The sequence below is a fragment of the Rattus norvegicus genome, chromosome 18 (assembly GCF_036323735.1).
Source record: "Rattus norvegicus strain BN/NHsdMcwi chromosome 18, GRCr8, whole genome shotgun sequence".
In the NCBI taxonomy this organism is placed as follows: domain Eukaryota; kingdom Metazoa; phylum Chordata; class Mammalia; order Rodentia; family Muridae; genus Rattus; species Rattus norvegicus.
This window is the reverse complement of record NC_086036.1, coordinates 14,857,162-14,881,419: the sequence shown is the minus strand read 5'-3', so window position 1 is coordinate 14,881,419 and position 24,258 is coordinate 14,857,162. Positions and strand designations below refer to the sequence as shown.

Genomic DNA, 24,258 nt, shown 5'->3' with positions numbered 1-24,258 from the left:
TGGTTGTTACTTGAATCATATGGTCTATTTAAATACACACCATGGGGCTAAGATCTACAGAGACCTGGATTGCTTTCCATCATTAGTGTTAGCTCTCAAGTCCTAAGTTCAGAAAGAGAATTCTAATCAACAGGGATGAGAGACAGGTGAGGCTTTCACACCTTTATATGCTTTATAGTTTGAAACTGTATTGCTGGAGAACATCATACTCATTGATCACATTCGTCTCCTCTTCTCCCTTTCAACTCTGCTTGGTCACCCTCACCAGATCTCTCTCCAAAGTCCATGTCTTCTTCATTATTTTTCAATAATCCACTGAGTCCAATTATTGCTGCCTACACACAAATTCTCCCTCTCTTCAGTGCTATTTACTGCCAAAAATTTCCTCAGGTAGGAGTTGATATTAACAATTGGTAAAGCCTTTTAGGAGGCAAAGCTTAAAGGGGGGTCATTGCTAGCCTACCTCCTCTGGAGTCCCTTTCCACCATATGTCCTTCTGCCACATCCCTGCCACTGTCATGCCATCCAACAAAGGTTTCTGGCGAGAGGCAGCAGGACTTGGCAGCATGCCCTTGCTCTTCTAGAAATGTAAGTCAAACTTTACGAAGTTACTCCACTACAGGGATTTTCCTATAGGAACAGAAAATGGACTAAATGGAGAGGACAGATAACTGATAAGCGAAAGAATGACTGCTGGCCTAGATAACCATCTGCTCCCACGTGGACTAAAGCAATTAAAGTTATATAGGGATGAAGCATTGATGGCTGTCACTGTCTTCAACCATAGTCAATAGCCACAACCTCACAACACACCTCTCATGTGAAATACAGAACTGGGTTTTTAACCCTTTATGCTTCAGTTTGTATTGTTTCATTGTGTTCTGTAGAGACTTTATGTATTCCTGTGTCTCTCTGTGTATTCCCATGTCTCTCTGTGTATTCCCGTGTCTCTCTGTGTTTTCCTGTGTCTCTCTCCGTGTTCCTGTGTCTCTATGTGTATTCCTGCATCTCTCTGTGTATCCCTGCATCTCTCTGTGAATTATTTCTGGATCTGGACTCCTGACCCTCTGTCTTTTTCTCCAGATGCTGGCAGTACAGACAGACACAACTCTTTCCAGCTTTATGCTACTTTGTAAAAAATTATTTTCACAGAAGAATGGTCCCTATCCGTTGGTCTTACTTTAGTTACCTGTGTTGTTTCCTGGACAAGGGCTAAGCTGTAAGAACACAGAACAAAGTTGCAATGTCTGAGCTTAATGTGACTTACTATAAAAGACTTACTTTCCAGCTACCATGAAAATGCCACAGGAACAACAACAGCAAAGGCACAAGGTAGTCAGTAAACATATAACACTAAGAGGGTGTGAGCACTACACTGACGTTGAAAAAATAGCCCCGAGCTTTGCAGTGTTCTTCTATTTTGAGAATACATTACATGGCTAGAAAAAGTCCTCCATGGGACCACATACTAATCTCTAAAGGCAGAAGCATTAGAAAGCATTGTTTCATCTACAGTTTACAGTAAATATTATTTTCACAGTGTTTTTTTTTTGTTTTTTGGTTTTTTTTTTTGTTTGTTTAAAGGGCAGAGGTGGAACTTATTGTCATACTGGAAAGAAAACACAGTTAAGGTTTTGTTTTTAGTATTATCTTTAATCTTTCTTTTCTTTTCTTTCTCTTTTTTTTTTACAGTCCAGTCGTTATCCCCTTCCAGGTCCATCTCTGACAGTTCCTCATTCCATTCCTCTCTCTCTCTCCAAAAGGATGGCCCCACCTTACCCTGCCAGGCCTCCCCACTTCCTGAGGTCTCAAGTTTCTCCAGCGTTAGGTGCCAGATCACTGAGGCCAGATCAGTGAGAGACTCTCTATGTATCGGGGCCTCTTACCAGCTAGTGTATGCTGCCTGGTTGGTGGCTCAATGTCTAAGAGATCTCAGGGGTCCAGAGTAGTTGAGACTGCTAGTTTTACTATGGGGCTGCCCTCCTCCTCAATATCTTCCAACCTTTCCCTAATTTAACCACTGGAGTCCCCAACTACAGTCCATTGGGTGGGTGTAAGTATCTGCTTCTATCTCAGTCAACTGCTTGTTGAGACAATTTGGAGGGCAGCCATGGTAGCCTCCTCTCTGTAAGCACACCATAGCCTCAGTAATAGTATCAGGTATGGAGCCTTCCCTTGAGATGGTCCACAATTTGGGCTGGTTACCTGAGTTAACACTGCAGTGGGTAATCTGGATTTACCAAAGGATGTCAGTATGATGGGCTAGGACATGGTCTTTGGGTAAAGTGCTTTCTGGGCAAGCATGAGGACCTCAGTTCATTCCTTGGAGCTGATGTGATAACAGGAGTAGTTGCATGCACATATAGTCACAGCACTATTGAGGCAGAGACAGGAGCATCACTGGGGCTCACTGGCTAGTCGGTGTAGTCTACTTGGTTGGTTCTAGTAAGTTGGATGACTCTTGAGGAATTGCACTCAATGTTGTCTTTTGGACTACACATATACTTATACCAATATATGACTACACAAATGTGTGAGCCCACGTGCATGCATGTGTGCATGCACACACAGACACACTGTATGAACACATTTTACCTTTCTGGATGACTTTTTTTCTTGACCTTTATAAATAATGATGAAATAGGATCTGTTCTTTCCTCTCTCTCTCTCTCTCTCTCTCTCTCTCTCTCTCTCTCTCTCTTAAAACATTTCCTAAGTGGTGTGAGTGTGATTTACCTGTTTGTCACAGTTAAAAACTTCCAAGCAAGCAGTTCCTTTAAGAAAGAAGACATTTTATTAGTCTCACTAGAGCCGGGGTCCTTATTTTAGAACCAATGGCTCTGTGTGTAAGAAAACACTCACTGCTCTAAAGAAAAGGATGGGTCTGCCCACACAGTGCCACTGAACAGATACAACATAATGAGTTGGGAAGTCTAACTCCAAAATGCTCTAGAAAGCTAAACATTTAAACACCCAAACAGAATGAGTAAACGGGAACCATATAATCAGGTAGAATGTCTGTGCACTGCTCTCTCTCTCGCTCGCTCTCTCTCTCTCTCTCTCTCTCTCTCTCTCTCTCTCACACACACACACACACACACACACACAGACCAGAAGAAATGAATGCAAATTACAACTGGTGGCTGTAAAAGAACAAGATGGTAGTATTTTTATCATCTAAAAATGTGTATCATGTTCAATGAAAGGCAGGTAAGTTGGTCACAAGCTGTTCTTTTGACTTAATTACAGGACAGCTTCAAAAAAGAGGGAAATAGGAAGAAACCAGGGGCTCTGATTAGGGATGGAAAGGGAAACACAAACAGAAGGGGGAAAGAGGGTGAGATAAGAACACCTGGCAAGTCATTAGGAAGCAAACTATACCTTTAAAATCCTATAATACATGTCAGTTTGTATACTAACACACATACATGGTTTAAATGAAAATTTCTCATTTGGAATGACAGTAATCTCTCTGAGGGCCAAAGATAATCTAACAAAAGCCCCAATGTCAGGCATGAGAAGCTCTCTTCTGAGGGGTTGGTCAGGTTATTCAAAAGTCTTCTAAAGCATTACAGACTATTGCTAATTGGTGGCTGTTTTCCAGAGGTGGAAGGCCAGTGCTGAAGATACCACATACTTTAGATATAGGCCTGGAGGCTCCTGAGCTGGTACTGACCATGCGTCCTCCATGAGAACTAACTTCCATGGTACCAGAAAATGTCTTGCAACCTTCCAAAGGAGAGAGATAACCAACAATTCTACACCGTTATGCCTATAAACCACACCAGCAGCCAGCATAGCACCATAATTCTAAGGACACAGTAGTGGGGACACATACATTGGTGGTAATTACCAGCTCTCTAATGGGACTTATGACCTCTCAACATGAAGGAAATCATGCCTAGCATAAGAAAGCTAGCCAATTACCAAGGCTAAAGTCATATCTTGGAGGAGAATCTATGGTAGACATTTTACTAGACCAGCATAATTCTGAAGTATATTTTATATATTCATCATTATACCCACAGGTAAGTGTAATCTTTAACCCCCAAAGGGGTCATGACCTACAAGTTGAGAACCACTGACATACCTAATGCTCAGTGAACACTGTAGAAGATGGGGCAGAAAGATTGTAAGAGCCAGATGGTTAGTAAGTTTTTGTGAGACTCTGTCTCTTAATAATGTCAGAGGTTACTTCTGTAATCTCTCACTAACAGGACCACCTAAACATGATCAGAACAAGGACTATACCAATGGACATAGTAACATGGACAGAGGGAAAGCTCGTCAGGCCTCAGCCCCACATAAGGAATGTAAGGAATGCTAACAGGGGAGAAATATTCTTCCCCAGGGAAGACTATGTTGATTGGTTAATCAATGCTAAATGTTCAAGCCTGAAAACAAACACAACTAACAGTACTAGATCAAGTAGTTATATTTATATACTTGAGAATAGGAGCAATGGTTTGAAAAGGATCAAAGACAAGTAAGGGAGGGTTTAGAGGGGGAAAGGAAGAGGGAAATTGTGTAATTAGATTATAATCTCAAAAACCAAAGAGATACTTTTGTTATAAGGTAATACTGAAACTTAGTTGCAAATGATTTATAAAAATTAAAAAATTAAGCCTAAAATTATGCCTGGTAAAATGTTATTCCCTAATCAAAAAGCTAAAATGGTAGTTATGGGAGTAGGTATCAAGCAAATATATATCTGTTATATTTTCCAGATTTAGCTATTTGCTGCTTGACATCATAAAATTATGTAACATGTCCTAAAATAAAATAAAATAAGATTGAACAACAACTAGTGGTAGGAGACAATGCCTGCTTTTCAACTCTACATACCTCTCCATTTTGTTACACTCACATGATGCTTTAAAGATTGTAACCTTTGACTTTTTGCCAATCTTGTCTTTCCCTATTCTAGATTTTGGAATTATACATTAATTATTAAAGCCCTATTAAAAATGTACTTTCTCTTTCTTCGAGACAGTCTTTTGGCCAAGATTTCCTTTAATCTCACATGACCCCAGGGAAAACCGCCTGTGTGTGCTATAGACAGAGAATCCCCAGTGGTGGAACTGACATGGCCCTGACAGTGATGAGCTCAGTCATCTGCATATGCATCTGTCACTAACAATAAACCATGACAAGGCCTCCCCAAAAGCATCTTCTTCATATGATGCAAAGACGCCACCACCCTCACCTCCAAAGACCTTCATGACCAGTGTCAGCTCTGGAAAACGAAAAGCAGCTACAGCACGCAGAGACATGGAAACGATGGGGAACAGCAGCAGTAATGGTAGGCATAGGTCATGATTTCTGTTGTCAATTGCAAAAATTAAGCAGGAAGTAAATTTGATTTGAGAGTAGGAAATAATTACTGCGTCTTTAACCAGAAAGATGGTTTTGGCCTGGTAGCATTTTAAAATTTCTTTACTATAGTTTCTCAAAAAAAATAAAACCCATTAATCATTAAAGCATATAATGTTACTTTTAGTTGATAAAATTTCTCCAAACTTAATGAGTGGAGAGTGTAGTTTACAACGGTTATTAGAGGTAATTCCAGTAGAGTCGACTCCCCAGACAGGAGAGTTGCCTAGAGGGCTGGCTACAAAGCAGACACGAGGCTCTCTCCTCGGGGACAGTCCCTCAGAATGTGCATTCTCAAAGTCCCTCTTCTGTCCTGCAGAGCAGACTTTGAAACGAGTTGCTCCAATCCAGGGTTAGCTGGAATGCTAGCTACATTGTCTCTGGGGAGATGTCCACAAGGTCATTGTCATTGTGATCTTTTTATAGTAAGTGGTCTCTGGTTAGCCTACTGCATTCCAGAAGAAAATATTTTTTTGCTCTATAGCTTGTATTTAATCTAACAAGGAGTGGACTAACAACTTGGAAAAAGTATATTTATATCTATCCATATCTATTTCATCTACACCGATATCTACATCTACATTTATATCTACATCTACACCGATATCTACATTTATATCTACATCTATGTCTACATCTACGTCTTTTTTTTTCAACATGTAATTTTTTATATCAAAGGAAAGTGAATAAGAATGCTGTGGATCTTTTGTTTGAGTGTGGATTTCTAATCACTGTCTTTTTTTTTTTTAACTCGAAATCATTTTCCCCTACACCCAGGTCAATGATGTTTCAAGGAATGGAGAGTACTAAGTGAGAACACGATATAAGCTAGGGCAGCACGCCGCCAGTGTGCTGCAGGAGAAGGTGGCCATGGCAGGAGAGATCATCAGGCTAATTACTACAACTACCGCTGGTCAGGGAAGGCGAGATCGCTGACTGGGCGTGGGGGTGGGCCTGGCAGGAGTATTTTCTTGTGGTCTCTGCACCTTAGAGTGGTGGCCTGCTTTGTGGCGCTCTCCTAACATCATTAAATAATCACTTACCCCATTTATCATCTATAAAGTTTTGTTTATTTGGGACTAGAACAGCTGTAATTTTTAAGATTCACCCTCCCAGTCATGTACAACGTAGTTTACACGTGCAGACATACATAGATTTCATGTGTACAGTGATGTAATACATTTTCTTGTTCCTCTTACTATGTACAACTCAAAACCATGGATACTATACACGAAACACACAAAAATGACCCTGAAAGTTGGCAAAAGGAGGGGAAACTAGCTGTAGAGCCTGAAGGTCCAAGAAACGAAGTAGTGAATCCCTTGAACTTTTCTGTTCCTTCATACATCAAAAGAAACCAAGCAAGCCAGACATTTTCTTTTGCTGGTGGTTCTGCTAAATTTCTCCATTCTTACACAGTTCAAGACTCTCTGCCTAAGGAACACTGTCTTCCCATTGGACAGAGCCTTTCCTTATTGGTTATCATAATTAACAAAATAAAATCCACACAGAATGGTCCAAAGATCAAAGCACCTCCTGCCAAGTGATTCTGGATTGGGTCAAGTTGACAGTTAATTCTGACTATCACAATTGTGATTATCACAAATCAAAAAAAATGGAAAATTCAGATAAGAAGAAAATGTAAGAAAGAACACAGAATAAACTTTAGAATGAAAGAAACTAAACCAACTGCAGCAGTATAAAATTTAGTAGGTTGTCTCAACAGCAGTATGGAAGTGACAGGAACTAATTTTGGAGCTGGGAAATAGAAACATAGGGTTAGCAAATTTGCATAATAGAGAGGATTCAGACTGAAAAAGGCACAATAAGGAAATGGTACTGGTCCAGATAATAGTCCTGAGATTTATAGATTATAATCCTGAGAAACACTGAGTGTTGTCTCTTACGGATAGAGGAATCTTGTAGATATAGTTAGGTCATAGGTCTTGTCCAAGGAGAATGTCTTGGGTTACTCACAGGGGCCTTAAAAGAAGGAAACCCGGGGGAATTTTTGGCTTAGGAATGGAATGGGTGCTATGGAGTCAACAGCTGTAGGTTGAAGGGATCCAAGTAAGGAAGTGTAAGCTGAAGAACATAGGTGACTTCAGGGTCAGGGCAGGGAACAGGCTCTGGCCTAAAGACCACAGAGAGAAGAAACCCTACCAACAGCCTGACTTTAGCCCGTAAGACTGATTTCTGACTTGGCCCAAAGAGAACAACTCTTAGATCAGGCATGAGTGTGTAACCATCATGCTACACAAGGCACAAGAGAATTACACACCGTGGGACGATGACAACAGATCTAAAAAAAAAAAAATCATGCCTCAGAGACATGGAAGGGAAAACGAGCAAAAACATCAGATTGAAAAACTGACTGAAAGATGATGGTTGAGTTCTCCCCAAATTTGAGAAAAGACATAAAACTTAAGATTTAAGAAACCAACTCAGAACATCACGCCCCAAGTAAAGAAATACTTTCCATGGCACATCGGAGTAAAATCTGTAAAAAGGGAGCCCAAAAATCTCCTTTTAAGCAAGCGGGTAACGATAGTTTTCCTACAACAGAAAACCAACAAGGATGGAATGGGTTCACCTTCAAAAGGTTTCCAGGCACAGGAGGAATGCAACACATTTTAAGTGTTCTAAAATAAGGATTATTAACTTAGAATACTATCCTGTAAAAATTTCTCCAAGCGATACAAGGAAACAAGGTGCTGTTTAAAAATCAAAGTTTTTTGTTTTTCGTTTTTTTTTTTTTTTGTCACTAGGAGATTTGACCTGCATTTAAAGGATGGCTTTCACCACAATAACTGTAAGGATGCATTAGTGGTACACATGCCTCAGAAGTAACCAAGAACTCTCCAATTGGACCTGAGATCCACTCAGCGAGAGGGAAGCCATTCCTGGTACTGGGACCCTAGCTAACTAACCAGGACTAGTAACGTCATGGATTCTTAGAGAATCTACAACCACCACTTTACTAAAACAGCATAATCCCTAACTACATTCTAAATATTTGTCGTTGTATGCAGGTTAAGTATAGTCCTCACCCCTCATCAAGGAAATCTCTCTTTGCAACATACAGACACTGCGGCAGGAAGCTGTAACCCATGAATGCAGTGCAGAGCTGGGGAGGCAGTCTCAATGGACACAAGTAGAAAGTACCAGGGCATCTGAGGCTCAAGGAACATTGAGAAAAATGGGCTGGAAAGAGCGGGAGGGCTAGAAGGTCAGAAAGTTTGCTGTGAGACTGTGCCTCCTATTAACCTTAGAAGCTATACATGTGAAATCGCACTCATGTGGTTGCTCAAACGTGAGTTAAACAAGGGCAGTAGACACTCCAACGTAGACAGGGGTCACTAAGGGACCTCAGACCTCTGTGAAGAACTGCAAGTTCCTAATGAATGCTGAGTGTGGGAGAAATATTCTTCCCCAGGGAAGTGCAGAGTCAGTCAGCCCTGACAACACACATGCAAGTGACAGTCTACAGACTGAGCGCGTGCGCACACACACACAAACACACACACACACGCGCACACGCATGCACACACACACAGGGAGATATATGCATGTAACAGCAATTAATGTAAAAATGAATTCTTGATTTGAAAAAGCAAGAGTGTGTGGGAATATTTGTGGGGGACGAAGAGGGAAATTAAAAATACTAATCTGTAACTTTGCGTTCAAAATTAGGAATACAGTAAATCTCCTGGTAAATAAACAAAACAAAACAAAAGAACAGCCTAAGAAAATGCTCCAAAGGAAAGAGAGAGCTGAAGAGATAATAAAGACTTACAGCTCCACAACAGCTACATAGAAATCCAGGCATGGCCATGTATGTCTGTAAGTGTAGTGACAGTGGCACGGTATAGGAGGCAGCAGATGCCTTCATGCTGGCTGGCAGCTCTGTCTGTCTAGTCTGTGAGTACTGTTAGTCAGAGACCTTGTTTTCAAAGACAAGGAGATGGAGCGATAAGGTGAAGAAGTATCCAGAAATCCAGTAAGACACATCAGCCTCTGCCTGTACAGACACATATATACACATACATAGCACACACAACAACCAACAACCAACAACAACAACAACAACCAGAAACAAGAAATAAGGAATCTTAGAGCATCAAAGATGATTAAAAAGAACATGGCAAGCAAAAATCTGGCTAAATCAGATGGAATTTTTACTGTCTTCTTAGACTTTCTAAATGAAATTTTCAGTGGAAGCATAAACTGTGATGCTCTCTGATGTGTTAAATAACACAAAGGAAATAGTTAACATGAGTACAAACGAGATATGGTGAAGAGGGATGTGATGCCTCCCCACTTAACCCAAATTGAAACATCATAGCAATAGACACTGAAATATTCTATATGATATAATGCTTGGCACCATTGCTAAAACCAATTATAAAAAGATGCATATTTTGAACACTGTACACAAAGAGAAATGAAATTGTAAAAGTGTCCTGATAACTAGTAAGATGGTAAAAAATTACCAGAGAAAATAAAAACAAAGAACAAACAGAAATTAAAACATTATAGATTTAACAAATGATGGATAGATGTTTACAGTAAATACGAATGGCACAAAAAAACTAAAAATAGATGAATGAAAATAAAAAAATCTAATCATATTGATCTATAAAGAGCTTAAATAGTCTGCAACAATTTAAACAGATACAAAGTGTGAGGATAGAAAAAGGAAATGTGAAACTATCAAGTAAAGAAAAAAGAGTTTATGTTAGTATCAATACAATAAGGTCCAAGAAAACAGATACAACAAAGAATATAATGCAATGAGTGAAGTGTCAATATATCAGGAAAGTTAGCAATTCTAAGTGTCTGTGAGCAAATAACAGCTAGAAAATATATAAATCCAAATCCTTAGAAGTCAAAGGAGAAATAATGGTAAACATTGTGCATTTTCACTTGTAAGACAATTAATAGATATTAAATAAATCTATCACAGGAGTACAACCAACCAACATAATTTAATATGTGTCAATAAGACACCTACATCACCATATTCTTTGCAAACATAAAGCATACACCAAAAATGCACCACATGTCCAGACATAAAATATGAATGGTGCAATAAAAAACTAAAAAAATAGATGAATAAAAAATATTATCCAACCATATTTATCTATAAAGAGCATAAATGGTCTGCGGCAACTTAAGCAGAGGCAAAGTGCAAGCCATTGGCGTTTGGTTGCTTCTGGGGCAAGGAATGCTGGTTTTCTTCAGTGTGTGATCCCTAGCATATTACTAACACTCCAGGGCAGGCCTCATGCCCAGGAACACTCAGCCAAAAATTAATTTAAAAAATATAAAATATAAGCATCAACCAAGTTAGAAGGATTGAAATCATGTCAAGTGTTTGCTCTGACTATAATAAATAAAACCAGAAACCCAAACCAGAACAATTAGCAGAAAATCGGTAAAGATCAGGAATACAGAGACCACGTCAAAGAGGAAATCTCAAGAAATTTATAGCACTAAGTGCATAAAACTGAGAACAGTAGACAACTTTTAAAGTAATAATTTGTGTTTTCTTACCAGAAGTATAAAATGTGAGCAAATATAAACTCAATGAAAGAGACATGAAAAAAAGAAACATGGAAAATTATTACAAAAGCAGAAATCAGTGAAACAACACACTGAAACACAACAGGGACAAGGAAATGAAGTGGCAGTTCTTTTACGACATAAATAAAATTGGAACAAACTCTCACAAGGCTCAAAGAAGGCAGAACACAGATGATCTGATTTGCAGCAGGACAAAGGGTATTGCCCGAGACGCTGCTGATTTTTAAAGAATATTAAAAAGCACCCGACTTATTCTATGCAATTACCCTGGATGTGTTAAATAAAGTGCACAGATTCCTCAATATTTTATAATTGAACTCTGACAGAAGAACACCTCCTCTTACTCAAATGGCTCCAATGGAGAATTGGACTAAGTATTTTATTCATTTACTTATTTTACCTTTACCTTTGAGATTATGTGTTTACATCCTTTTCCCCCTTCCTTCCCTTCAAACCCTTTCATATAAGCCTCATTGTTCTTTTGAATCTAACACTCCTTTCCTCTCACTTGTTGCAAGCACCCATGCGTACGAATATCCTTCTCGGTCTTATAATGTTGTCTGTATGCATGCTCAGGCCTGGCCCTGGACCAAGCATTTGTAAAATGAATAACAAGAGAAGGAAGAGCACCCTAATTAATTTATGAAGTTCTTGTTCTGACACCAATACTAATGACAGTGCCCCGCAGTGTAGACCGCAGGCCAGTATTGGTCTTCACTAGGATGGGAATAAAAGACTGTGAAAGTTTTTGATTATAATTTAAAGGGAAGTCAATGAGGAAATCTGAAATAAATGAAGAAATGGAATGTGTCCTTCACATAAACAGGACGGTCCCTTGTGTATTATTGTTAATGGAATAAATTTTTCTTTATAGTGTTGAAGAGTTTGATGGTTTCAAATAAAAATATACAGGTAATTCCTGGTATTTTATGCCAAAAAATAGCACTTGTATTCAGACAGAATATGTATATGGGTAGTCAGAGTAGTTTTAATTGCAGTAGTCAAGAGTCAAGAAAAATCTGTATTTTTGACATTTGAATGCCTAAATGAACTATGCCTCCCTGCAGGCCACGAAATGTTTATTATTCATAAAATTTGGGTTGTTTTTGAGACATTCTTGTCTACACAGGCTTGTCTACATAGGCACAAGCTAAATTTACATATGGTGCAATTCCACTCATATTCCACTCCTCAAAAGCCAAAACTGCAGAAGTGAAAACCAAGGTATTTACTTCAAGGAGCTCAGAAAAGAGGAGAACTGGAGGAAAGTTGTTATGGCCATGTAAGCACAGCAGGAGTTAGCCCCATGGAGATGAAATCCGTTTGTCATTCTATCAGTGTCAGAATTTGGCTGTAATATGGTGTTATGGTTTTGCAAGTTGTTTCAAGATGTCGAAAGATTGGGGAGATAGGTAATGGAGCAATGGGTTACTTTTGTATCACTCCCTTCTGCGCCCTTACACAAGTGCTAATTGTCTTAATATAAAAAGCTTAGTCTAAAATGGGAATTGGTTATACTCCGACTGTGCAAATTATGTCCGTCAATAAAGAGTACGGTCACAGTGTGTACTGGGACGTTACATGCATTTATTTTTATAGCTAATACACGGTAGCACAGCTATTTTGTCCATACTGTGAAGTGGCTCCATGTGCACATAGCTGTTTTGGTTTCTGTATAACGTTGACACAATCAAAGAAGTTGAACATACCCAGGCTTGGTGTTCTGCAGAGTCTTTGTATTGTTCTTAGCTTGTAACTGCTAAGGTCATCTGAGCTAAAATAAAGCATCTATCATCATCCCATGACTGAAAAAACAGCTCCTGCTGGAAAACAACAGCAGCTTGCCCGTCACCATCCCTTGACCCTTCAACTTCTTCACTGAAGGTCTGATGTAAGAAATGCTCTAGTTGTCATGCTTTAACACGGAGATAATAACGATTCTACTTTTACATTAAAGAACATGAGATGAAGGAAACTTACTAATTTTATGTGGTACCCATTAAATGTATCCACTCAAGATTTTGTTTTGTTTTTAACAAGGTATGATAGAATGCCTTTTTTGTGAGGGGGAGGGATTTAGATATGGTCACATGACTTTTCTTAGCCATTGAAATATGGGAACTGTTGAGTACCACTTTCTGGTGAAGGACTATACCAACTGGTAGTGTGTAGGCATAGTCCCTTGTGTCATGATACAATATAATGATATCCAGGGATTTATATGTTTGTATACTTGAACGAGGAAGATGAAGGACGGAATCTCCAATTAACAGACTGGAGATTATAATATTAGCAAGATAAAAAGCCTTTGCCATTGTTTTCAATCACTGAGATTTTGTGTTTATCACCATAGCATAACTGTACTAATTCTTCATATTTTATACACAAAACACTACAATAGGACAGTGCACTATATCATTAAGCTGTAAATTGTATTTAATGTATTATTATTCGTCAGTGTTATCTGTAGCATTGTTTACTCTAAGGCATGCATACTAAAAAACAAGTCAAATGAAAGAATTGAGCTTTGTATATTTTTACTTACAGTGAGTAAATTAATTATGGTAAATCTACTTATTTTGAATAAATGGGAACCATAATTGCTCTATGATACCAGGCTTTGGATAAGCACAGCACACAGAGAGATCATACATCATGTACCTCCAAGGAATGCATAATTCATGGAAAATATGAGTGCTGCCTTCAGCATTCCCAAGAACTTTAGAAAAGAGACACAAACACTGCACATGCTCGCCATGTGTGAACTCACGCATGATATTAATTGCATCAGCTGCTGATCAACATTCACTAACGTTTATTATTTGATGCTAAGCAAAGACCTTTGAAATACCGTCTTTACCCAATTATTATTTCTTTTTATTAATGATATGTTCCACCGAATTAGGTTAACATTATTTAGAAATTTCCCTACTTTTTACCACAACAAGTACATTGATTTATGTCAAAAGATCACAATGTAAAAATGAGCAAGGTCATTCTCGTTGTATCTAGATAATTTAATGGAATATTTACATTGCACTCTCTGGTCTCTTTGTGGTGCTCAGTTTAGACAGACTTTGGGGAAAATGGTACCAGTGATGGGAAAATCTGAGTTTATCATTATTCACAGAGGCTGTAGCTATTATAGATGCATCCTGAGGGATTTGGAATGCTGAGTGCCGTTCTCTTAACGTTGAGAACATCAGTGTAACCACCACTCAGGTGCTCACATTTTAAATTTAAACATACACATGACGTAAAGGGAAAATCCTCACACTGTGTCACTCACCCTTTATGTCCAGACATATGGGGCAAAATGTGTTGCTATAAAAAGCATTGTTCTCTTGCAATCAAATTTTATAAAAGGAAATAAATAAACAAATTCGGAGGACTCATGTTTCCCAACACGGATGGAAATGGACCCTGGAACCTCAATATTCAAATGTAAAGCTCATGTCTGACTCTGACTGTGGTTATGAATATTGTCCTTATGCTCCAGGCTTTCCATCTGTAATAATGGAGGATAGATAACTACAATAAATGCAGACACTGTATGGCTACTTTGTGAAGTGAACATTAATTAACTTATACAGAGCCCATAGGATAATATTCATCGTGGAAAAGGTTCAATAGTACCACACACATGTTCTGTCTCTTTCTCTTTGACTCTGAAACCTCTTAGCTGCCCTTAGGCATTTTAGCAAATCTGAGGAACCTAGAGAAGAATCAATTAAAATTCTATTTGAGACATTTTGTGACCTTACCCACAACCAAAAAACAAAAGCGCCATTTCGTTTGAAGGCAACTCTTTCTTGAAGGAAAGGAGATAGACGCTGTTTTTGGGAATGGGGTAATAAGCAAATAAGGGTAGCAACTTCTTCATGCGCTTTGAAAAGTGATAGAGTTCTGCAATCCCCACCATGTCCACAGGGCAGAAGGAAAGGAAAGCTAAATGGCAACCAAAGGGAGACTCATTTCTCTGACTCAGAAACTGATTCAAAAAGCTGCCCTGCAAACACTGCAGAAGAAAACAGGATCAACCCTTGGCACACCGCTTCTCTACAAATATTGCCACATTTCTTTTCTCCCTAGGTCGTATTCCGACGTCTAGGAGCTCTCCAGGAATCTCCTTACACATTGTCACTCAGTAAACATTTAAATTTGAAGAACTTCATTTATTAAACGAGACCATTTTTTTTCTCATGACCTTTTAAAGGCTGCTCCTCTGATGGGCCAGTGCTCACACATCAACTCGGTCCTCCCAGAGTTCAGAGCTCACTTCCTGTTCCCTACCAGCACCGCTCACTTCCTGTTCCCTACCGGCACCAGGCACAGGGAGCACTCTGCTCCTGACCAGGGATAATACAAAAGTCTTCCCAGACCAGAGGGGTGGGACAGCGAGTGGGAAGTCAGGTCAGAGCCCCAACATTAGATAAAAGCAGCAAGAGAATGTCATCTCTAAAATAAGGATCAGAAGCAAGAAAACTGGAACATTTTTGAATCAGTTATAAAAAGACACTGATATGCACCGGAGACTTATGGCTTCAAAACAATCAGTATTTTGTATAAGGATTTAATATATCAAAATATCATGTCAGGCTTAAAACAATTTTATTTATATTTAATTTATTTATACCTTTATTTTGTTTTACTTTTTCCTCCCTTTTTTACCTTATAGGTGCCGTGTGTGTGTGTGTGTGTGTGTGTGTGTGTGTGTGTGTTTCTATTTAAGTGTTTTATGGGATCCCTAATGTGTGAACAGTAAAGTGTGTCTGCATCTATATCTGTTTCTTGTGCCTTTTCTTGAGCTCTCTTTTTTCTGTTTGCTTGTTTTGTTCCATTCAGAAGCATTAGTTTTTTCTTTTACCTTATTTATTTTATTATTATCCCTTAGAAGCCTGTTGTTTTCTAATAAGACGCAGAAAGTGAGTAGATCTGGATGGAAAGGGAGGTGGGGAGAAAGTAGGAGGAATCAAAGGAGGAGACATCACAATTAGGATATATTCTGTGAGAAATATTTTCGACAAAATGAAAAAAAAGAATTATTTAAAAAAAGGAAAAAAAACAGGTACAACATCACATTTTTGTTCCTAGATTGCAGTGCTGTGATCACAGTTTTGAGTTCTGGTACTCACAAATAAACGTGTAGACATGATGCTGGGACAGGGTCACTAACCACCAGATCTTGTTTTCATGATCACGTAATGCAGTTGGATTTTGGGCTCTTTTACTTAAAATTTTGAAAGTGTGAGTTTAAAATTCTGCCAACTGAATTTAATTCAAGCGAAAGGCAAGAATGAAAGGCAACCCATGAATGTCAAAGTAAGTTAGAAACTTTTTATGTGCAGAAGCAATTAAATTTACTTCAAAAATAACAGATGAAGACTTACAAGAGACATCTGTCCCCAAAAGTGCATCTTATAAAAACTCTATGATAAGCTCATAGAATAATTCAGATAAGTTATTCTCTAAACACGTGAGCTGGGTTGAGCCCACAGAGACCTTTCTTTTCATCGTGGTTCATTAAGTGGATATGCTTAAAAGAAGGTCGATTTGGAACTAATGAGAAAACTTGGTTTTAGTCTTCATTTCTACACAATTGTGTAGACAGTACAAGACAACTGGTTAAAAGCCAGGACATACATAAATGTCCTCAGAATACAACCTGCCCTTTCATCAGCGGCAGTTAAAAGAGAATTGCATAAGCCTTTTTACTTGGCTGCTCAAACCCCTGTCAGATTGATCGCATTAAAGATAATGAAACTTATTAAAAATTCTGCAAAATGAAAATGGTATTCTGAAGAAAATCATGAACGAGAAAATCAATTGTAGAAAATCTATTCTTTAAACAAACAGACTGAAAGCTCAGGAGGCTTACCCTAATTGTAAACAAACACATGGTTTGAGCCACCTTCTCGATGATAGTTATGTCGGTGACAAATCTTAACTACTGAATTTGAAACCTTGTTGTTAAATCCTGTGTTGGCCTATACTAATTCTAGGAAACTTGGTGAGCTGTGTCAAAAGTAAACTATCCAAATGGCTATTTTGCTGTGATCATGGTGACAAAAATTACAAAAGACAATAAGTTTTCCTGAATGTAGCCAATGAAGGGGTTCATTTTCAGGGTTTTGGTCACTGAGCATCTCCCCAAAGCTCAGAAGGGCTCTGACTGGGGGAAGCTATGATGCCCGGATATCTTCTGGGTGAGCGAGGGGAGCCAAGGAAGCTGCTATAATACAGCCTATCTCTTATGCCAGTGGAAGAACTGAGAAAAGTAATAAACTAAACAACACCAAACTGCTTATGTGAGACATTGAAATAAGCTTAGTATAATAGAATAAAAATAGTAATAACAACTCCTCCATATACTGCAACAGCATTGATGCCCGGCACCACAGTAAACATCAGTAGTGGCAAGAGGTAAAAGGAAGACTGTGATGTAAAACTCAACTCACAGGCTGTTTTGGAGCAAGAATGGCCACACTGGGACTATCATCTATTGCTAGTATACATCCTACCCCATCTCCCGTTCCCCAGTAGCTCCAAGTTCCACCCTTATCCTTCCAAAGCCACCAAGTCCCAAGGCCATCCAGGAGCAGAATCCTAAGGTCAGGCCCTAATGACAGGTCTGCATCCAGTCCCAGCATGCCTTTGCCTGTCTTCTCTGGTTTTGGGCACTCAACAGAGTCCTCTCTCTACCTCCCACTCTGGGCACCAGAATGACCCTCCCAGCTGCCCTCTGTCCAGCCTAGAACTCCAAAGTGGGCAACAGGCTAGGGAGGCTGGAGACAGGCAGGGAGCCCCCGCAGTCCCCACTGCCCACTCAAGCTAAGCGCTCCGCGCGGCCCCGCGCCGCACTGCAAAGCCCGCCCCACGCCGCCGCGGGAGAGACCAGCTCGCGCGGGTTTCCCGGTCAACCCCGGCCTCCCCCACTCTCCGCCAGACTTCCCCAGCCTCAGTCCTATCCCCGGCGGGGGCCAGCCACGCCGCCTCCCCGCGTCACAGCCCACGACGACAGCGACCCCGAGGGCAGATCCCGACGGAACAGCTCATCCCACGGAGCCGGCGCGGGGAGCCGTGGGCAGCCCCTGCTTCGCGTGGGCTGCGGCGCGGGGGGAATCCACCTGCCACGCGCACCCCGCCGCAGCCGCCTCCGCCCCGCGGGCCCGAGGCGCCGCCCCGCCGCCCTGGGAGGCGCCGCCGCAGTCCGGGTCCCCCGCACACGCCGGGCGCGGGCACACAGGTGGGAACCCCGCGAGTGGGCGCCGGGGCGCAGCCCTTCCCGGCCGCCGCGGCTCCAGACTTTGCCCGGCGCCTGCCCTTGCTAGGGCGCCCCAGTCCCTGCGCAGAGGCGGCCGCGCGTCCTGGCGCCTCCAGGGCTCCGAGGCTCCGGGTGAGAGGGGACAGCACCACAGCCGAGTCCCAGCGCCCTCTCCTAGCCTAGCATCTCCACCCCCTGAACCCCTGAGCTCTCCCCCAACCAGAGCCGTCAAGGGAGCAGTCAACGTGCACACACACCTTGCAATGGACCGGCGCCTGGGTCACCCACTCGCCAAACTCTTAGAAGGTGTCCATCGTCTGCAGGGAGGTGTGGGCCCGGAGTGGGAGCCGCTCTCTGATTATTTAGTAATGTTGGAAGTGCCGGGTCCGCTGCCAGAGTTGTGGGTCATGTGGGCACAGCGGAGGCTGGCTGCTGCCTGTACCAGGGTTTCCTGAGGATCCTGAAGCTATGATCTCATCCTCCTCATCCGCCTCCCCCGCCCCTCTCCACGGACGCGCACGCACAGCACACACACACACACACACACACACACACACACACACACACACACACACACACACACACCCGCGCGTGCACACACTCACACAGTGTGGTGCTAGCTTCTTTTCTGGATCCAAATATTTTTCCTGGGAAATACAGTGTTTATACTCATTGAGAGAAAGAGAGAGAGAGAGAGAGAGAGAGAGAGAGAGAGAGAGAGAGAGAGAGAGAGAGAGAGAGAGAGAATATCCTTCCAGATAAAGATTTTTCTCCTTCAAAACTTGATTTATGTGCTTTGTTTATTTCCTACAGTTTTCTACCCTCACGTGCAAGGTTTTGAAGCAGCGTCCGTATTAAAATTAAATATAATGATTCTTTCATAGTGACCCAAATTTTGATTCAAACCAAAGGATTCAAACAATGTAATTTCCACTTAATATAGAGGCAAGGACACTCAGGCTTGAATATGGAATAACAAGCGTATCTTATGTGTGTGCAGTGGTTTTCTATCCTAAGCTGCAAAGATTTCCCAAGCATTACCTCATTTATTTACAGAGCATCTTTGCAGAGGAGGTGGCTGAGAAGGCAAATAGTATTGACACTTCAGAGACAGGAAGGCATAGGTAAGAAAACATAACCTATATAAGGACACACGAGTCAATATCTCACCATAAATATTAATTACACACCTACCCAGATGTCCCTTATTCATCATAATCAGTTCCTAGAAGATAAATTACTGAAAATAATGAAAATATTATTTTTTGTTTTCTAGCAACTGAAATTGAAAATTCACTTTACTATGTGTGTGTTTGCCTATAATCCTCTTTGTGTGTTTGCATATATCACCAGTTTTATATTTATATTTAATTTGATTTTTTTGTATGTGTGCTTCCATACTCATTTGCATTTTTAAATTACCTAGATAGCAATTTCAAGCAATTTTAGTCAATGCATTTGGAGTAGTCACCAAGTCAGAATTGTATTGCATTCAAACCCTTTTAATGCACGGCACATGTGGAGAGCTGGATCACGCCTGAGGAAGATGAAGAGTTGCAGTTCATGGAAGCTGTTCTACACCAGCTCACATTGCAGTGTATGTTCTGACTGACTAGAGATGACAGGCTTCGTTATTTTGGGTATTATGATTCATCACAAAATAGCACAAAACACAGTTTCTTCTTTCACTTGATGATGTCTGTTTCCTGCTCAAATCCTGACAGTCTTCTCTGTCCCACGTTTGTCAGCTAAGGCCTGACTCTCCACGGCCAAAAGAACGTGTTTCACCTTGATATGCCTCAGTGTATGAACCAGGCTCGCACAAACACCGAGTTTTGTAATTGCAAAAGTTCTCAGGAAAAGCACATTTAGTTGTTTCTATTCAGGTGTAGATACAAAACTTTAGCAGCAAATTGAACTTCTGACGGTCCAAAGAGAAGAAAAATCGTGTGGGAGAGAGAGTGGCTTTGGGAAGGTGATTGAAGGGACATCAGTCCAAGATGGGAAAGAGGGGCCGGAGTTAACACAAAGAAAGAGTGGATTAGTCTTTGTCAGCAACTGGTCATCCAATATGAAATGGTCAGCTCTGAAAACATTTGTGTGAGCAACACTACACAGACCGAGCAGGTAGTGTTTAGGCATATATAGGCATAGAACAACGATTAGTGAAAAGAGGGGGTGTGACTTTAAGGTATAGGCAGAGTATAGGGAAGGGTATAATCATGTTCTAACCTCAAAAAAAAAAATACAACAGAAGAACAAGTTTCATGTGAAAATAAATATTTTCTAAATTTTGCTGCAATGGAAAATAAATTCAGGACTTTGTAGAATTTCTTGCTCTTCTCAAATCATCATTTCTGTTTGCTTTATAATCTCGTGGGAATTCGGTGGCAAGGCTACCCAGGAAGAGACCTCCCTGTGTGATTTTAAAGGCTAAAAAATTAAGTGAAGGCAGAAAATACTCTAGAAGAAATGAACAGGCTCATCTACTAATGAGGTGTGACAGGAAAAATGACCCTGGGGACCAAGGCAAAGCCATAGTTTAAGAACTTAACACTATGATTCAGAAAGAACAATGGAGACCACCTCAAAGCACAGAGTACTGGGAAATGGGTAATGAAGATACGGGCTTTCAAATGAAGGTCTTTCCTGACACTTGAAATAAGTTTGAAGTACACATCATCCTTGTCCTGTGGGCTTGAGTTACAGGAAATATAATAATTCTCTTTTTTTTCTATATGCGCCATGGAGATATTTAATGGGGAAAATATTTTTAAGATTTATTTTTATTTGTGCACATACGCATGTCTCTGTGTGCACATGACACATGTATGCGGGTGTCCAAGGAAGCCACAAGTGGTTGAGAGCTGCAGAGTATGAGTGTGGGGAACTGAAGTTGGGTCCTTTGGAAGAGGAGGGAGTTGTCTAACTTCTGAGACACGTCTTTTGTCCCTTTGGAATATTTTTCACGTGAGTAGGAACAATATTTAGGAATAACATTATTTCTGGTTACGTTTGGTTAAGAGACCATTATCGCTTGTTCACTAAATGTCATAGCAGAGCCTGATGGATATGACTACTTCTTTAGTATGTGTGGTTATGTAGTAGGTGTGTTACAGCCAATATATGATTACCTATGAACTGCTAAGAACTCGTAGGCATACAGGATTAATCGTTCTGAAGTATTTCAGACTCACATGACAAGAAGATGAATTCAGAAGAATTGCCAAGACATGACTGCTTTATGAGTTAGGAACCCTGACGTTGCACGAATACAGATTACTCTACAAAGTCTGTTCTCTCAAGCTACTGGTTAGAATTCAAGTGTGAAAAGTGCACTAACGGTCCAACACAAACCGAGGGAATAAATCACCTGAAATGTGGCTTAATAAATTTACCGGGGCTTTTTTTATCCATGAGCATGAGATAAAATGTTTTGAGACCACCGTGGTCTCCTACCATATTTCTGAAGACCGACGTTGTCCTTGTGAATTACAAAAAACAGTTCAGCTCTGATTTCTTTCTGACTCCCCCAATGTTCAGCAACCTTCCACTGTTCTCTAGCTCTGATTAAGATGCCTCCATTATGGAATCAGTGAGACTCGGGACGTCACGTTCTGATCCACCACTGAAGTGCGCGAATCATGCTTTAAACACTCAGAGTTGTGGAGCACACTTGAATGTCGTGTTAATAAACAGTGAGGCTATTCCCTCTGTTTGTTTAGGGGACATTTCAAAATGTGCGCATGTGTATATAAAGGTAGTATTTGTTTGCCTGAGAAACTTTGCAGTGAGATGTGGTCCAGTCAGCTGGTAGGCAGTCAGTGCCAAGGCAGCGGAGTGTTCCCTTACTATTTTTGGGGTCACCTCCCAAGACCCCTAATCAATATGTGAGACTGAAGTGCACCGAACTGTATGTGCTCTATACTTTTACTCCTGTATATTACAAACTTACAACCAACTTTCTCCTTTTCACTTACAAGACATGTTTTAGGACTTCTCTTTGGAATATCTGAATGAGTAGTCTAAATCTCCTTGTAGTTTGGGGTCATTATAAAGTAAAATGCACATTATTCGAAGATGAAACAGAATTACCTCCTGAACTAATTAGGAAGCCAAGAGACCTACCAAGTGATTGACAAGTGTGCAGTACACACAGGATTGACACAGCAGTGTATCTCACAGCCCAGGTAGGATGAAATGAGGCGGGTACAATGTTTGCTTGCTGCTTTGCATGGGATATAATTTAAACTTTGTGAACTGATGGCTTCTGGACTTAGAGAGTCGTGGCTGACTTCAGTTAACTGGAATCTTACAAAAGGAAATCTCAGGTAAGGAGACAGGGCTCTGGGCTCATTTTCGCTCTTAGCTAATGAAGGTTTCTATGCATGGGCAGCACCTCACGGTGCAGTTGTTGGTGGTACCTGGTAACCTGCTCAGTCAGTATCTGTCACTCACTGGTTGTCCACGTAACACCATTAGAAAGCTTACTATTTGCCTCTCGTGTGTTCTCCTGGGACGGTGGCCAGGGGCAGAATAAAACTTAAATACAGGTGTGTGTGTGTGTGTGTGTGTGTGTGTGTGTGTGTGTGTGTGTGTTCATGTATCTTTATTTCCTAGTGTTACAATAAAAAAAGTTGCTTTTTAAAGTAGCTATAGTTCTACCTTAAAAGAACAATTTATTAAATACATATTATAGTGGCTCACATCTCTCAGTGGCATTATGCCAGCGTTATCTTATTCCATGAAGCACTTATTTTCTCAATGGAGCATAAACAGAACACAAATGTTTGAGATGAAACGTTAATGCACGATCACAATGAGGATATATAGAGGAAAAGCCTGTTGTTGAATGCCAATCTTCAGGAAGCGCTTGGAAAGTATCTGGAAAGTATCCACGCTGCTGCTAAAACCGTTTTATCCGTATTTTTAATCGTTTCTGCGTTGAATAGAATGCATGTATGCTGAAGGATATAAAATCTCTCAGTACTCATAACCAAAAATAATATTAGGTGAATCAGGGGTATCAATATCAAATAAATTTGATCAACGTAATGAACTCATCCAAATTGTTAAAGACAAAGAAAAGACTGTGCTCTTATTGCAAATAAATCAATCCAGTTATTACTTATGTATTCTAGGGAGATGTCAGATGTTTTGGCCATCACTTGTAAATGAAATCTAATCAATTTTGAAACATCAAAGAAATGGCTACAAAATGAAAACTCAAAACAATTTTATATGTGAAAATGGTTTACCTCGTTTCTTTCTATTGATGTGATTCCTTCTCGAAAAGAAACAGGTGGGGATTTTAGATGGTGTCTTAGATAGTCCAAACTGGCCTTGAGCTCACTACGCAGTCAAGGATGCAGCGTCAAGCCCCGAACCCTCCACTTCTTGAGTGCTGGGGTTACAGATGCTCATTACCCCGCCCAACTGGTGACTTTTAAAATGTCATGTAGACAACAGCCCAAACATGTGCACACTGACAGCAGCTGTATCAACCGGAATGCTTTCAATTTGATGAAAAGTCTTCTTCTAAGTACCAGGCACCTTATTTTATTCTGAGAAGCCCTATAATCTATGGAAAGCTAAAGAATGAAAGAAATCAAGCTAAAATTGTAATAATCTAATTATGATCTTCAAAATAAGTAATAAATATGTATACAATATGTACATATTTTCATCTTATTATGGAAGAGACTCCAGGGGATGTCTTTTGAGAAAGTTAAAGTGCAGTCCTATGAGGTAAAAATATACCTTTGGCACTGAGCAGCATATATGGGGAATATCGAATGATGTACAAACACCTATTTTCAGGGTAGGTCTGTGCTCAAAAGTCGTTAGTCAACAGGAACTGAACTCACTGATATTTCGTGGCCATTTTTTTGTTTCATATTACTTTGAGCATTTTTGTCATATTGATGTTTTGCTTGTATATTTTTGGGTTTTTGTGCGGTTTGTGTGTGTATCTTGGATTTTTTTTGTGTGTGTGAATGTGGAAGGATCTGGAAGGAGTTGGGGAAGGAAAAAGC

At 40.3% G+C, this 24,258-nt stretch overlaps 1 protein-coding gene across 4 annotated transcripts in view; it reads right to left on the bottom strand.

Annotated features, from left to right (window-relative positions):
• The window catches only part of Dtna (dystrobrevin, alpha), a 356,193-nt gene extending 337,574 nt beyond the window's left edge, over positions 1 to 18,619 (bottom strand). For all 4 annotated transcript variants that reach the window (XM_063277418.1, XM_063277429.1, XM_063277438.1 and 1 more), the window contains exon 1: positions 18,481 to 18,619. The gene's annotated coding sequence lies outside the window, so the exon portion shown is untranslated. The remainder of the gene's footprint in view (positions 1 to 18,480) is intronic.
• Between the last annotated feature and the right edge of the window lie 5,639 nt (positions 18,620 to 24,258).